This window comes from Procambarus clarkii, chromosome 12 (genome assembly GCF_040958095.1).
Source record: "Procambarus clarkii isolate CNS0578487 chromosome 12, FALCON_Pclarkii_2.0, whole genome shotgun sequence".
NCBI classification, from domain to species: Eukaryota; Metazoa; Arthropoda; class Malacostraca; order Decapoda; family Cambaridae; genus Procambarus; species Procambarus clarkii.
Window position 1 is genome coordinate 45,809,268 of NC_091161.1, and position 14,986 is coordinate 45,824,253.

Below are 14,986 nucleotides of genomic sequence, written 5' to 3' on the forward strand. Positions count from 1 at the left end.
GACATGTTGCCAAAAACGGCAGCAAGAGCAGCAAACCTGGAAACTTCATGGGCACGAAAATAGACCGCAGGCTGGCTAACCTTAACAACCTTGCGGACGATCTGGGAGACCCACACTCGTGAACAGGGAAGAAGGGAAACCGGATCAACCCAAAGCGCGTCCCCGGACACGGAGGCCGTGGCGCATAAACAACGGCGGAGGGCCGCAACCGGATACAAAACAATGTGCACTCCCGGCCCGACCAGCCAAGCATCAACAACTGAAGGACCCCTCCAGAAAGCAGCAGTCTCATTCTTTGCCAGAAAAGGAGATGGCTGCAGACGATCAAACCTATCGGGACGACCGAAGGAGCAGAAAACCCCTGTGCCAGAGGAGAGCATGAAGCTCACCGAACCGACCCCTAAAGGCCAATGCCAACAGAAAAAGAGCCTCCGAGATACAAACCTGAACCGAAGAGGCCACAACAAACTGTGGAGAACAAAGAAAAGAGAGCACTCTGTCCAATGACCAGGATGGCTCAGGCAGCGCATGAGCAGGCCGGAGGTGAAACGACGCATGAGACAGCTTGTGAAACAGCACAGACATAACACCAATACCGAAAGCAAGCTGAAGCGGCTCCGCCGGTGCCGCACGATATGAGGCGACAGTATGGGGAAAGATGACGGCCCCGAACCTCCACAAGAGAAGGACAAGACCACGCCAACAACGCAGGTACCTAAGAAGGGACAGAAAGAAAAGGAAGGACTGCCAAAAAACCCCACACTGCCGCCAAGAAGCAGCACGTAGGTGGGACACCATCAACGAAGCCACCTGACCACCAACTGAAGGTGAGAGACCCGATTCAGAACCGAACCAGCCCCACCATGGGTCAATCAAGCCTAGGAAGAGGTGGAACCGCGGGAAGATCTCGGGTGCGACCACAGAGCCAGCAGAGACCCAAGCCGGCAAAGGAGGAGATGGAATGTCTGCGGTACAGAAAAACATCCCAACGCCAGCGAGCCCGCCAGGAGATCAGAGACAACAGTCCTGACACGAAACTCTAGAGAAGGGACACCGAGGGACCATGAAAATGCCAACAGGCAGGGTAAGCCAGGAAACCAAGAACCCAAACCTGGCAACAGGAGAGCCAAAAGGCACAAGCAAAACACACAACCATGTAATTACCTAAATGTAATTACCTAAGTGTAGTTACAGGATGAGAGCTACGCTTGTGGTGTCCTGTCTTCCCAGCACTCTTTGTCATATGACGTTTTAAAACTACTGATGGTTTTGGCTTCCGCCACCTTCTCACCTAACTTGTTCCAACCGTCTACCACTGTTTACAAAAGTTAATTTTCTTATATTTCTTCAACATCTCTGTTTAGTTAGTTTAACCCTTAAACTGTGCATGGCGTATATATACGTCATGAGTAACATGTCCCACCGTGCGCATGGCGTATATACGCCATAGGGTGAAAGGCACGATTCAAATGTCACGCGGCTACACGGGGTTCACATTAGCTTCCTCAGGGCTCTTGTAAACAGACGCCATTTTTTAAAAAAACCGTGAGCAATATTCTCAGGTGTGAGAGTCACAGTACTGTTGGAGCAACCAAGGTTGGTGCACGCAGCATGAGCGAACAGCATTGCTGTTCAGCTTGTGACCACAGCATCGCCGAAAAATGTCAAAATAAATACATAACTGCTATTATTTAGCGATGAAAATGATACAGATGTTGTAATAATTAGCGCTGTGAGAGGAGTGATGCTGAGGGACTGAAGGAGATTGCATCGTTTGCTGACTGCGTGGCCACCTGTTGTTGTCTGCATTCACCATACCAGCTCAGTGGTTCTCTATGGTGAACACAAATGTAAATACTTATATATAATGTGTGTATTAGTGTAATAACAGCAAAAGGATTATGTTGGAAGGAGCTATTTGGGTGACGGAGGTGACGTTATCGGCATGATTTGTCTGGCTGTGTAGAGGGTGGCCACTATGCTCTTTAGGCACTCTACAAGCTTAGGTGTAAAGTTACGGTGCATACAACATGTAGTTGGGAGCCGGTCGGCTGAGCGGACAGCACGCTGGACTTGTGATCCTGTGGTCCCGGGTTCGATCCTGGGCGCCGGCGAGAAACAATGGGCAGAGTTTCTTTCACCCTATGCCCCTGTTACCTAGCAGTAAAATAGGTACCTGGGTGTTAGTCAGCTGTCACAAGCTGCTTCCTGGGGGTGGAGGCCTGGTCGAGGACCGGGCCGCGGGGACACTAAAGCCCCGAAATCATCTCAAGATAACCTCAAAATAAATACTTATATATAATATGTGTATATAGTGTAATAACACAGTAAACAGTATTGTTGGGGGAGAAATTTTAGTGTGTGTAAACTTGAATGAGTGCGGGAGGCAGCCGCCAGCTATGTGTAGCAATGTCTCTTAGTGCCTAAACTAACTATATCAACTTAATTGTACAGTTGTGGTGAACAAAACATATACATACTTATATATAACGTCTGTATATAGTGTAATAACACCACAAACGGTATTGTTGGGGGAGAAAGTTTAGTGCGTGTGACCTTGAATAAGTGAGGGAGCCGCCAGCTGACTGTGTGTAGTGATGACTCTTAGTGCCTGAACTAACTATATCAGCTTAGTTGTACAGTTGTGGTGAACAAAACATGTAGATACTTATATATAACATCTGTATATTGTGAATAAAATATAAAACAGGATGGTGGGAGGAGAAAGTGGGCAAGTTAGGCGTTGTTGAGGGAGTGGCAACAAGTGGCTGGCTGGTGTGTGGCGGTCACTCCTCGATGCTTTTAGACTCTCAATACCAACTTAGTGGTTCGTTATGGTGAACAAAACATGCAGATACTTATATATAACCTGTGTATAGAGTGTAATAACAGCAAAACTATTTGTTTATTGTTTTATGAACATAATTGAATCACTAATATGCACACCATACTTTTGAGTATAGCAATTATTCACCCCATTTATTATATAAATATATCACAATACACACTATTGAATAATATTACTGTAAAAAAACTAGGAAAAATCAATCAGAGACATTGAAATAATTAAGTGATAATATCTTTGTGGCAACTCCCATCTGTCAGCGCGGGTAAGGCTGACCGGGTCTGACAACCGCTCTGTCAACGCCCACTTTTTGCCAGACTTCCTCGGTCTATTGCACCCAAAATATGTCACCTACGATTTTATTTTTTATTTTTCCCGTTCTTAGGGAACACAAATTAACATTTTTAGAAGACGAAATTAATTTTTTATATTTTTTTTTCTTGACCACAGGGGTATAAATCTCCTCAGGACCCCTTAGCAGCTTGAGGGTTAAATCAATGACCTCTTGTTCTTAAGGTTTCCAGGTCTCAGGAATTCTTCCCTATCAATTGTATCGATTCCTGTTACTATTTCGTATGTAGTGATCATATCACCTCTTTTTCTTCTGTCTTCTAGTTTTGGCATAGTTAACCTTCAAACCGCTAAGGGCCTTTTTGACTTCAACACCCACAGGCACAACAAAAAAAAATCCAAAAAATTCTTTCATCCTATAAAAGTGTTCATTTGTGTTCCTGATCACGGAAAAAAATAACAAAAAAATCGTAGGCGGCATATTTTGGCCGCAATAGGCTGTAGAAGTCTGGCAAAAAAGAGGAGTTGGCAGAGTAGGTGCCAAATGAGGTCTGCTCCAGCCCAGCTGTCAGGCGGGGGTTGCCACAAAAATATTATTACCTAATTATTTCAATGTCTCTGATTGATTTTTTCTTTGTTGTTTTGCAGTAATATTATTCAATAGTGTGTGTTGTGATACAGGTACATTTATTTAATGAAATGAGTGAACCATTGCTGTACTCAAAATTATTGTGTTCATATTAATGATTCAATTATTAAGTATCTGCATGTTTTGCTCACCACAACGAACCACTAAGTTGGTATAGTGAGTCAAAAAGCAACGAAGAGTGGCCATCACTCACCAGCCAGTCAGCCACTTGCTACCACTTCCTCACTCACCTCCTCAGTTGCCAACATACTCCTCCCACCATACTGTTCTTGCTTTTATTCTCTATACACAGACGTTAAATATAAGTATCTACATGTTTTGTTCACCGTAACTGTACATCTAAACTTGTATGATGAGTTCAAGCAATAAGAGACGTAGCTACACACACACACAGTCAGCTGGTGGTTACTGCCGTTACAGGTTCAAGGCCAGACACACTAATATTTCTCCTCCAACAATACTGTTTGTGGTGTTATTACACTATATACACACATTATATATAAGTACTGTATCTACATGTTTTATTCACCACATCTGCACAAAAAAGCTGGTATGGTGCTCAAAGACTATAGTGGCCACCAGTAAACATGACAAGTTATGCAGACGACGCACCTCCCTCACCAAAATGGCGGCTCCCCACACACTCCTATTGCTGTTATTACACACTATACACACATTATATATAAATACAGTATCTACCTTTGTGTTCACCATAGTGAACCACTAAGCTGTTATGATAAGTCCAGACAGAAGACAACGCCACCACTCTCTCTCCCTCAGCATTACTCCTCCCACCATGGAGCACAGCACTAAATATCACCACAATCCTGCTATTATCAGAATCCTGGTCAGTTTTATCACAATCAAGGGTCTTCTATAATACTATCATCGCTAAATAATAGCATGTACATATATATTTGACATTTTTAGGGGATGCTCTGGTGAAAAGCTGAACAGCGGTGCTGTGAGCTCATGATGCGTGCATCAGCCTTGGTGGCTCGCTCAGTACTGAGGCTCTCACACTCAGGAATGTTGGCCACGATTTTTTTTCCTAGGTGGCGTCTGTCAACTATCGGTTGTGACTGCACTATAGCTGCCCCTATCCCAGGCGGGGCATTTAAATTTAAGCTCTAATCATTAAAACAGCTATTAATATATTGCGCTGTATCGGTAATGTTACTCACATCATCTATATATGTATTGCGTGGTCTAAAGGCTTATGCCTCTAACCTCTCCTCGTAGCTCTTGCCCTTCAGTTCTGGGAGCCACTTAGTAGCATGTCTTTGCACCTGTTCCAGTGTGTTGATGTGCTTCTTAAGATATGGGCACCACACAACCACTGCATATTCTAGCTTTGGCTTAACAAAAGTCGTGAACAATTTCTTTAGGACCTTAAAAATAATGAGGAAATGAGGACCTTAAACATAATACAGGGTACAAAACACAATCAAATGTGCCCATAGTTGGAAAACAGCATGTAAAGGATTTGGAAATAATGATGCCTGACGACCTAACGTTTAGGGAGTATAACCAAGCAAATATTGCGTCAGCCAGACAAATGATCGGATGGATTACGAGAACTTTCAGATCCAGGGATCCCATCACAATGGTTGTACTCCTCAAGTCACTTGTGTTGTCCCATCTTTAGTACTGCTCCTTACTCACTTCCCCCTTTAGAGCAGGAGAGATTGCTGAAATAGAGGGAATACAGAGAACATATACGGCACGCATAGACACGATAAAGCACCTAAATTATTGGGATTGTCTCAAAGCCCTCCAAATGTACTCACTAGAAAGAAGACGAGAGAGATATCAAATAATATACACGTGGAAGATACAGGAGGGCCAAGTACCAAATCTACACAGTAAAATAACAACGTACTGGAGTGAACGACATGGAAGAAAATGCCGAATAGAACCAGTGAAGAGCAGGGATGCCATTGGCACTATCAGAGAACACATCAGACATGGTTGTTCAACACCCTCCCAGTGAGCATAAGAAATATTGCCAGAACAACCGTGGACACCTTCAAGAGGAAAGTAGATTGTTGCCTCTAACGAGTGCCGGACCAACTGGGTTACGGTGGATATGTGGGCCTGGGGGCCGTTCCAAGCAACAGCCTAGTGGACCAAAATTGGGGATTAGAAGAACTCCCAGAACCCCATCAACCAGGTATCAACCAGGTTTAGTATTTTGCCATCCATGTATTTAAAAGCAATTCTGAAGCTAAAAAGCGTACCATAGGCTCCTCGCACAACGTTCTTTATGTGGTCCTCAGGTGATAGTTTTCTATCTAGAACCACCCCTAGATCTCTTTCTTTATGAGAATTCTTTAAAGGTTTCTCACATAATTTATAGGTTGTGTGGGGTCTTTGTTGTCCTATTCCACATTCCATAACATGGCATTTATTCACATTGAATTTCATTTGCCAAGTGGTGCTCCATATACTTATTTTGTCCAGGTCTTCTTGAAGGGCATGACAATCATCTAGGTTTCTTATCTTTCATATTATCTTAGCATCATCAGCAAACATGTTCATATAATTCTGTATTCCATCTGGTAGATCATTTATGTAGACTATGAACATCACCGGTGCAAGAACTGAACCCTGTGGTACTCCACTTGTGATATTTCTCCAGTCCGATACATTGCCTCTGATTACTGCCCTCATTTTTCTATCAGTCAGAAAAATTTTCATCCATGTTATCTGGTTGATGGGGTTCTGCGAGTTCTTCTACTCCCCAAGTCCGGCCCAAGGCCAAGCTTAACTTGTGAGAGTTTGGTCCACTAGGCTGTTGTTTGCAGCGTCCCGCAGGCCCACATACCCACCACAGCCTGATTGGTCCAGTACTCCTTGCAGGAAACAATCTAGTTTCCTCTTGAAGATGTCCACGGTTGTTCTGGCAATATTTCTTATGCTCGCTGGGAGAGTGTTAAACAACCATGGACCTCTGATGTTTATACAGTGTTCTCTGATTGTGCCTATGGCACCCCTGCTCTTCATTGGTTCTATTCTACATTTTCTTCCATATCGTTACTCTAGTACGTTGTTATTTTACTGTGTAGGTAGAAGAATGTTAGAAGCTTACCTGTCACCCCTCCATTATTTTCCAGTTTCCAGAACAACCTCTTATGTGGATCTCTGTTGAAAGCCTCTATTAGGTTCAGATAGATGCAGTCATCCCAACCATCTCTTTCCTGTAAAATCTCTGTGGCTCGATCATAGAAACTGAGTAAATTCGATACACATTAGCTTCCAGATCAAAAAACATTACTGTCTGTCTGATATTATATCATTTCTCTCCATGTGTTCTACTCATTTAGTTTTTATTATTTTTTCCAATATTTTGACTATTACACTTGTCAGTGATACAGGTCTATAATTGAGGGGCTCTTTCCTGCTGCCACTTTTGTAGATTGGAACTATGTTAGCCTTTTTCCACACATCTGCTATGACTCCTATACACAGGGATGTCTGAAAAATCAGCTGAAGTGGTATGCTGAGCTCAGGTGTACATTCTCTCAGAACCCATGGTGAAACTCCATCTGGGCCAACTGCTTTGTTCATACTTAGCTCCAAGAGCATCGCCTAATAATGTCAAAATATATATGAAACTGGTATTATTTAGCCATGATAGTATTACAGAAGAGCCTGAGTGTGATAATGACTGTGTACAATGTTCAGATATCATTGAATCAATGCTGTTCATGATGTTCACAGCGCTAGCCACAGCACCACAGCATTATTTCGTCCATCTAGGAATCTTCAAACGATTTCTTATGTTGCTTTACAAAATAAACTTGTGGTCAATTATTCATTTACAGGATTTAGTGACCAGGATTGTGATAATAGCAGGAGTGTGGTGATAATTTGCGCTGTGCATAGTATTGTGGGAGGAGGAAGTTTGGTGATGGAGGGAATTCAGATAGCGTCACTGTGTGTGGCAGCCACTCTTGTTTTGCTCACCATACTAGCTTAGTGGTTCACTATGGTGAACACATATGTACTTGGATTTATACAATGTGTGTACAGTATTAGATAGTACTGGGTAGATAGCCCAGATAGTACTGGGTAGATAGCCCAGATAGTACTGGGTAGATAGCCCAGATAGTACTGGGTAGATAGCCCAGATAGTACTGGGTGGATAGCCCAGATAGTACTGGGTAGATAGCCCAGATAGTACTGGGCTCCCTGAGGAGCCCAGCTAAGGGCTCCTCAGGGGTCCCGGCTAAGGGCGTTTGGGCACCTGACAGCTGGATGGACAGCGCTTCGGATTCGTAATCCTGAAGTTCCAGGTTCGATCCCCGGTTGAGTGGAGACAAATGGGCAAAATGTTTCTTTCACCCTGATACCCCTGTTACTTAGCAGTAAATAGGTACCTGGGAGTTAAACAGCTGCTACGGGCTGCTTCCTGGGGGTTTGTAACAAATAGGAGGCCTGGTCGAGGACCGGGCCGCATGGACGCTAAGCCCTGAAATCATCTCAGGATAACCTCATGATAAAGTAATAACATCAACAGGAGTATGTTGGGAGGAGCCATTTTGGTGAGGGAGGTGGCGGTGTAATCGTAGCGTCGTCTGCTGGCTGCTGTGTGATTTTTCATGCAGTGTATGGTGGCCCCTGCTGTTTGGACACAATACTGGATTACTTGCATAGTTATGGTGAATAAAACGTGTAGAAACATATACATAACGTGTGTAAATAGTGTAATAAAAACAGTAACAGTGTAGTGGGAAGAGCAATGTTGGCGAGTAAGGTGTAAGGAGTAAGCTAGGTACTCGCCTATTTGTACTCACCTATTTGTGCTTGCGGGGGTTTAGCTCTGGCTCTTTGGTCCCGCCTCTCAACTGTCAGTCAACTGGTGTATAGGTGTTACAGGAGTGAGGGAGGGAGGGCTGGCTGGCTGGGTGTGGTAGCTCATACTCGTGAAGTTCGGAGTGTGTTGATGGTGAATGTATATACTGTAACCCCGCGATTATCCGGGATTCAAACATCCGGAAAACGCCCTTATACGGCCAAAATCGTGATCAGATAAAGTTATCACAATATCCGGCCAAAATGGCCACAGGAACCGGATAAAAGCTGGTTTGGCCGGATGAAAATACGGCCATACCGTATTAATCCCGTCTGTGGCTCTAGACGCATGGTGGAGGAGGGGGGTGGGGTGGGTGGGTGGTGTTGGGAGGGTGGGAGGGGTGCGTCAGGAGGGACTACCTGGGTACAGGAATTACCATTAATTTTAGAACAATTAATCATAGCCAAAAACAAATAAAATAACTACTAGTAATTATGTAATAACAAATAAATAAGTTTCCTAAAAGCATTGTGCACAGGCTGAAGTTTCCTTAAAAAATATTGTGAATTTTTTTCCTCCTGGCGGCCTACGTAACGCGCTATGGCTGCCCCAAGTGGACCTGTCCAACACTGGTCAACCCATGTGCGTCCGTCCCTCGTGTTATACACAGTGCTGCGCCATTAGTGAAATATTTTTTTAAATAACTTTTTTATTTTCATAGTAACTTTGAACATTTTTGGCCAAGACTATGTCTGGTAGCAGCATCAATCGTTCTGGAAGTGTTAAGAGGAAGAAGATTGTCCTAGCAATTAAAGACAAGTTACGTGTTGTTCAAACAGTGAGGCGTCACAGGTAGCCAAGCGCCTTCAACAAGTGAGGCGCCACAGGCAAGCCAAGCGCTTTCAACAAGTGAGGCACAAGCAAGCGCCTTTAACAAGTGAGGCACAAGCAAGCGCCTTTTAACAAGTGAGGCACAAGCAAGCGCCTTTAACAAGTGAGGCGTCACAGGCAAGCCAAGCGCCTTCAACAAGTGAGGGCATGCAAGCGCTTCAACAAGTGAGGTGCAAGCAAGCACCTTCAACAAGTGAGGCCTCACAGGCAACCCAAATGCCCTCAACCAGTGAGGCTTCAGCAGCTGGCAGTCAAAACTAACTTAGCTTAATGAACTATACAGTAATTTTAAGTGTTAATTTTAGTGTTGTGTTAGTATAGGTTATGTAAATTGTTAAGAATTTTTAACTTCAAGATGTGTGGCATCAATCAAGAAGACGAACACCAACAAGGTAAGTTGAGGTTTCTAGTTGAATATTTAATAATTGTATGTGGCAAGGCAATTCAAATTATGTTGTTTGTAGTATAAAAATAGTTGGAAATGGTCACTTTTGGACTCGTAGGTGAAAAAGTACCATTATCCGAAAAATGTGATAATCCGGCTGGGGGTCCTTCCCATATAGTCCGGATGATCGAGTGGAGACAGTAGTGTGTGATAGTGTATAGTGTGTAAACATGTTGCAAATATACATAAATGAACATGAAACATTGGATATATGAGCAATATATGTGGACACATTTATTCGTTTGCCCAATTATTAAATTGGGCTAGGCAAGAAAATAATCAAGAACAAGCAATTGTAAACTAAATTTAGCAATCTTTCATTAAAAAAAATGACTGGAATTAGATGTATGTAAATTAATTAAACCAGACTAAGCACAGCAATTTAGAATAAAAACTGGGAAATGCAATTGCAAAATTTCATTAAAAAGATTCAACACAACAAGTGGCAATGCAAGAAATATGGATGTAGCACATAAACTGGACACAGGAATGTATATAACTCCTATGGTAAAAGTTTAAATTAAAATGCTTAAAGGATAAATTTCAAGTTAGGTCTGGAGAAATATAAAAAAAATTTCTATGTTCTATTGTCTATGGAAATCTCAAAAACAAATTTCTTTTATGCAAAAATAAACTGCTAGAACAATTATTTCTTACTTCTCTCACCTTTGAATTCAGTAATGACACTAGTAACAATTAATGAATAATGGAATCATATGCAGGGAATATTGAAATGTCTCAGAGAAACTGTGGGCCTCTGGAGTACTAAACCGGCTCCAATATTTAACAAGTCACTGAATGGTTAATTCACAGGATATTATGGGAATTATTACATAAGTCACTTTTTAACACTTGGCACGCTGTTCTCAACTAGCAATTACTTATCTCAGGGTTGTAATTTATGAGGATCACCAGTAGCCAAAGTAGGAGAAGCGTCGTGAAGATCTGAAGAGGCCCATGTGAGGCGTGTTTACAAACTGGATGCGACGGCAGCGCTCCTGGCGGCGGTGGCGCGAGACTCAGGGACCCCACACTGTTCAGGCTAGAGGCACGAAGATAAATTCTGACGACGACAATACTGCGACGATGGAATAACCAGTTGATACCTGCGACGATGGCTGACGACGATTGCAGTAGCTTGCACCCTCACGAAGCTTGATACTGTCAGCTTGGGTGGCGGTGGTGGTGGTGGTGGGTGTAATAGGTGGTTCCCACGTGGTGGCGCGAGGTTCAAAAATGGCTGGCGCGGGAAGCTTCCTTCCTCCTCACTGATGAGTGAGCGTTCTCACAGGAAAATATTGACCCTTACTTCTAAAACGTTAGCCTGGAGTAGTGGTTGATGGCAGGACCCCGGTCTGGCACAATATTTGATGCGTGGGTGGCAGGATGGCGGCTTATGGCGGTGGCGGTGGCGGCGGTTTTGGCTGGAACACGAGGCGATGCTGGGTACTGGAACTTTTGCTTCCAGAAAAAAATTTCTGGATCCCACTGCTGCTACCAGTATTCGTTTGCCTTGTTCGGGTTGAATGTAGACACAGTAGTCGCTTCTGTATATATTTATTGAGTGAGGCAAACAGGTGTATAACTGGCCAGCCGAGGTCCACCTACTCTGGGTCTGTGAGGATAACTGAGGCTGCTGGGAGCATGCTTGATGCTCCTCTGTCTGGCATGACGTCAGAGGCCTACTTGCCTGTGATTGGTTACATTTCAACTGACAGAATTTGAGTATAACACATTTGTGACACATATAATACAGTGTCTTAGGACAGTACGGATGTTCTATTGCCATCATATTGTGTACGTGTTCATTATACAAAGGATTGGCAAGAAAAACAAAACAAATGTATATGGAATTTACACAAAAAACTGAACAAAAAAATATTTGTGGCAACTCGTGCATGTTAAAGCTGGCAGGCGACTGCCTTCGGGAGTCTACGTCACAGGCAACCACCAAATCGTGACGTCACACGCCATTTTCCGGACCCCATTGTGGCCAAAGTAATTACAGTTTTAATTTTTTTACATATCTGTGATCAGGGAAGGGTATTTAACATTTTCTAAAACAAAAATAATTTTTTCCAGAGAATTTATTTCCTGCGCACCGGGGGAGGGGGGGGGGGGGGGAAGGGGCTGCCGTATTTGGAAGGCGAGCAGCACAATGGTAAATGAATTTGGTGAGAAATTCATTAGAGAAATGTTTGCTTCAACATCATTGTGAGAGGGCCAGAAAACAAAAGAAAAAATAGAATCAATATAAGAGGCCTAACCCTAAATGCTTCAGCCAATATAAACATATAAACTAGTAAGAAACAACTACACCACAGTGAGAATAGAGGCATAAAGCTCAAAATGAATTTTCCCATAAGAAATAATGTAAATTGAATTGATCCATTCCACACCCCGTAAAATATTAACTTAAAATACATTTTATACCGAATACCACTCTTTTTGTACTAGCTACAATACAGTATGTATATCTTAACTTTATTGAGGACTCCTGTTGGCGTATGGAAGACTGTGAGGAGGGGGGAAGGAAGAGAGGTGTTACTGTTTGGAAGGGGACTCCACCTTCCATTATAACATCAAGCAGTGATGACTTCTCTGGGGTAATATCTCTACTAAGTTTTACAGGAGTACCACTAGGACCTGCTTGCTTGTCTTACTAAGAATCTGCCTAAAGACACTTGTGTTTACCTACATTTTAACACGTGTCTGTAGTGCGACATCACATTGTCATTAAAAAGGTCAATGCAACAGCCTGCTACAGCTTTATCTGGGTGAATTTTTTCAACAAAACTTTGCAGTTCTTCCCATATTTCACACATTTTCTTAATGAGGAAGCAACATCCTCTACTCACAACTATTTTCTTAGGTTGAACTTTACCACTGACTTTCTTGGGACCCATGACATGATATATAATAAATACTTTTATGTTCAACAAACAAAAAAGCACAAGAAAATGAAATTTTTTACAAAGAATTCAAGCGCGATCGTCACTAAGTGGGCGGCTCTGGTAAACTGAGGTGGGGTCGCCCGTGTCACCAGGAACCACGCGCTCGGTCAACCCATACGTGTATCAACAAAGTTGCAATTCGAGGCAAAGGTCGTAAGTCAAGTCGAATTTTCGGACAAAATTGGGGTCATAACTCAACAAATTTGTAAATAGGGGCATTTGTAAGTCGAGGTTCTGCTATATATATAAAGTGTGTATACAGTATAATACCACCTAAAGCAAAATGTTTTATTGCTCTTTGGTAAATACAGTGCATCCTCAATCTAACAAACCCAGCTCAAATGAATTCCCGGATGGTCTGAACAATTTGCATACTGTACATACAAATGTTCGATTAAGCGTGGATTCTTCGTTCAAGCTGCAACTGACACGAAACATTAGGAGTGGCTGTCATCAACTATGATTCACCAAAGTGTGAACAGTTGTACTGTACAGTGTTTTATTTTGCTTAACCGTTGTTTCCAGGAAGAAAGGGTTGAAGGATGATAAAATGGTGTCAGGGAAGGCAGGTGGTGTCATTGGTGAGGATTTTTGTCAGAGGGCAAGTGGTGTCAGTGGATTAAATGTTAGGGGGCTGGTGGCTGAAGTTATTTTCATGGGAGGCAGGTGGAGTTAGTGGTGTATCCAAGACGACTGGTGGTGTCAGTGGTGGAAGTTGTTGTCAGGGTAGGTAGGTAGGTGGTGTTCATTTTGAAAGTTGTTGTCAGGAGAGACAGGCGATGTTAGTGGTGGAAGTTGTTGTCAGGAGAGACAGGTGTCTGTGGTGGAAGTTGTTGTCAGGGTAGGTTGGTGATGTTAGTGGTGGAAGTTGATGTTAGGGGAGGCAGGTGGTGTTAGTGGTGGAAGTTGTTTTCAGAGGAGGCAGGTGCTGTCGGTGGTGGAAGATGTTGTCAGGGAAGGCAGGTGGCATCAGTGGTGGAAGTTGTCAGGAGACAAGTGGTGTCAGTGGTGGAAATTGTCAGGAAAGGCAATTGGTGAAGTGGTGTCATGAAAGGCAGCTGGTGTTAGTGATAAATCTCTTTTCTTCATTCAAGTAGTCATTCTTGTTTTGCTGCATCTATACGTCTGGTGGTTCTTTCTTTGGTTTTGGTTTGATGTCTGGTCCCTGAGGTCCCTTTCGTTGTGTAAAGCTAACGTGATTCTGGTAATGGGTTGCAGTAGGTGTTGGATGCATGTCAAAGGCTTTGTTTGGGTTCAAAGTATTAGTTACCTAGTATATGAGCTATGGCAGCTACTAGAAGCCCACAAGGAAAAGGCATTAATTACATTTGATGATTGATTTCTTTTGGATCCTCTGTGGCTTGGGTGCTTCAAGGTTTAAGTATACTCGCCCATGGTACTGATCATTTGACTTGTTTGCCTCTGGGTTCACATATTCAAGCAGAAGCTTGTTTTGTTTAGTTTAACATTTTTTTTGTATAATTTTTTTGGTTTTAGATAGATCTCTGATCCCCAAGTTCACTTTGTCTGATAAGGAGATCTAGATTCTGGTTCTGACTCATGGCAGATCTGCTCAGGTCTCAGAGGTCTGGTACACTTTCAAGAGTTGGCTTTACCAATACGTATTCTTACTGAGGGTCAGCCAGAAAAAAAAACATTACATTACATTTAACTCTTGATTTCTGGGGGAAGCCCTGTCGGCTCCCTGGAGCTTTACCAGGCTGATATGCTAATATCAGACTTTGGCATCAGTCATGTGTATGGAGTTCTAGGGCCTACCGGGGACCACGGCCTGAACCTGGCCCCCTCAGAGAGGCAAGGGGAGCAATGGCCTATAGAAACCCCCGTGTGGTTGGAAGCATTCTATGACTGCCATCGACCGGGTCAAGCATCCAGAAAGGTAAGCATTATAAAACAAACCCCTATTCTGGTTAAAATTGCTACCTAAAGCCGAACTAGTGGATAGAACTTCCCAACAGAAAACAAGCAAACTAGTATGACGTCACACGTCACCGCGCCGCTGTCTGCGCAGCTCCCCCTTCCCCGGGAGGGGGAAGGGAGAGCCCCAGACCTCCCACGCCGGCTATCCACCCATCAGTTCTTTGGCTGATGC

At 43.2% G+C, this 14,986-nt stretch overlaps 1 protein-coding gene across 1 annotated transcript in view; it reads left to right on the forward strand.

Annotated features, from left to right (window-relative positions):
- LOC138364043 (TRAF3-interacting JNK-activating modulator-like) overlaps positions 1-14,986 on the forward strand; it is a 113,709-nt gene that overhangs the window by 11,800 nt on the left and 86,923 nt on the right. The gene's annotated exons all lie outside the window — the stretch shown is intronic.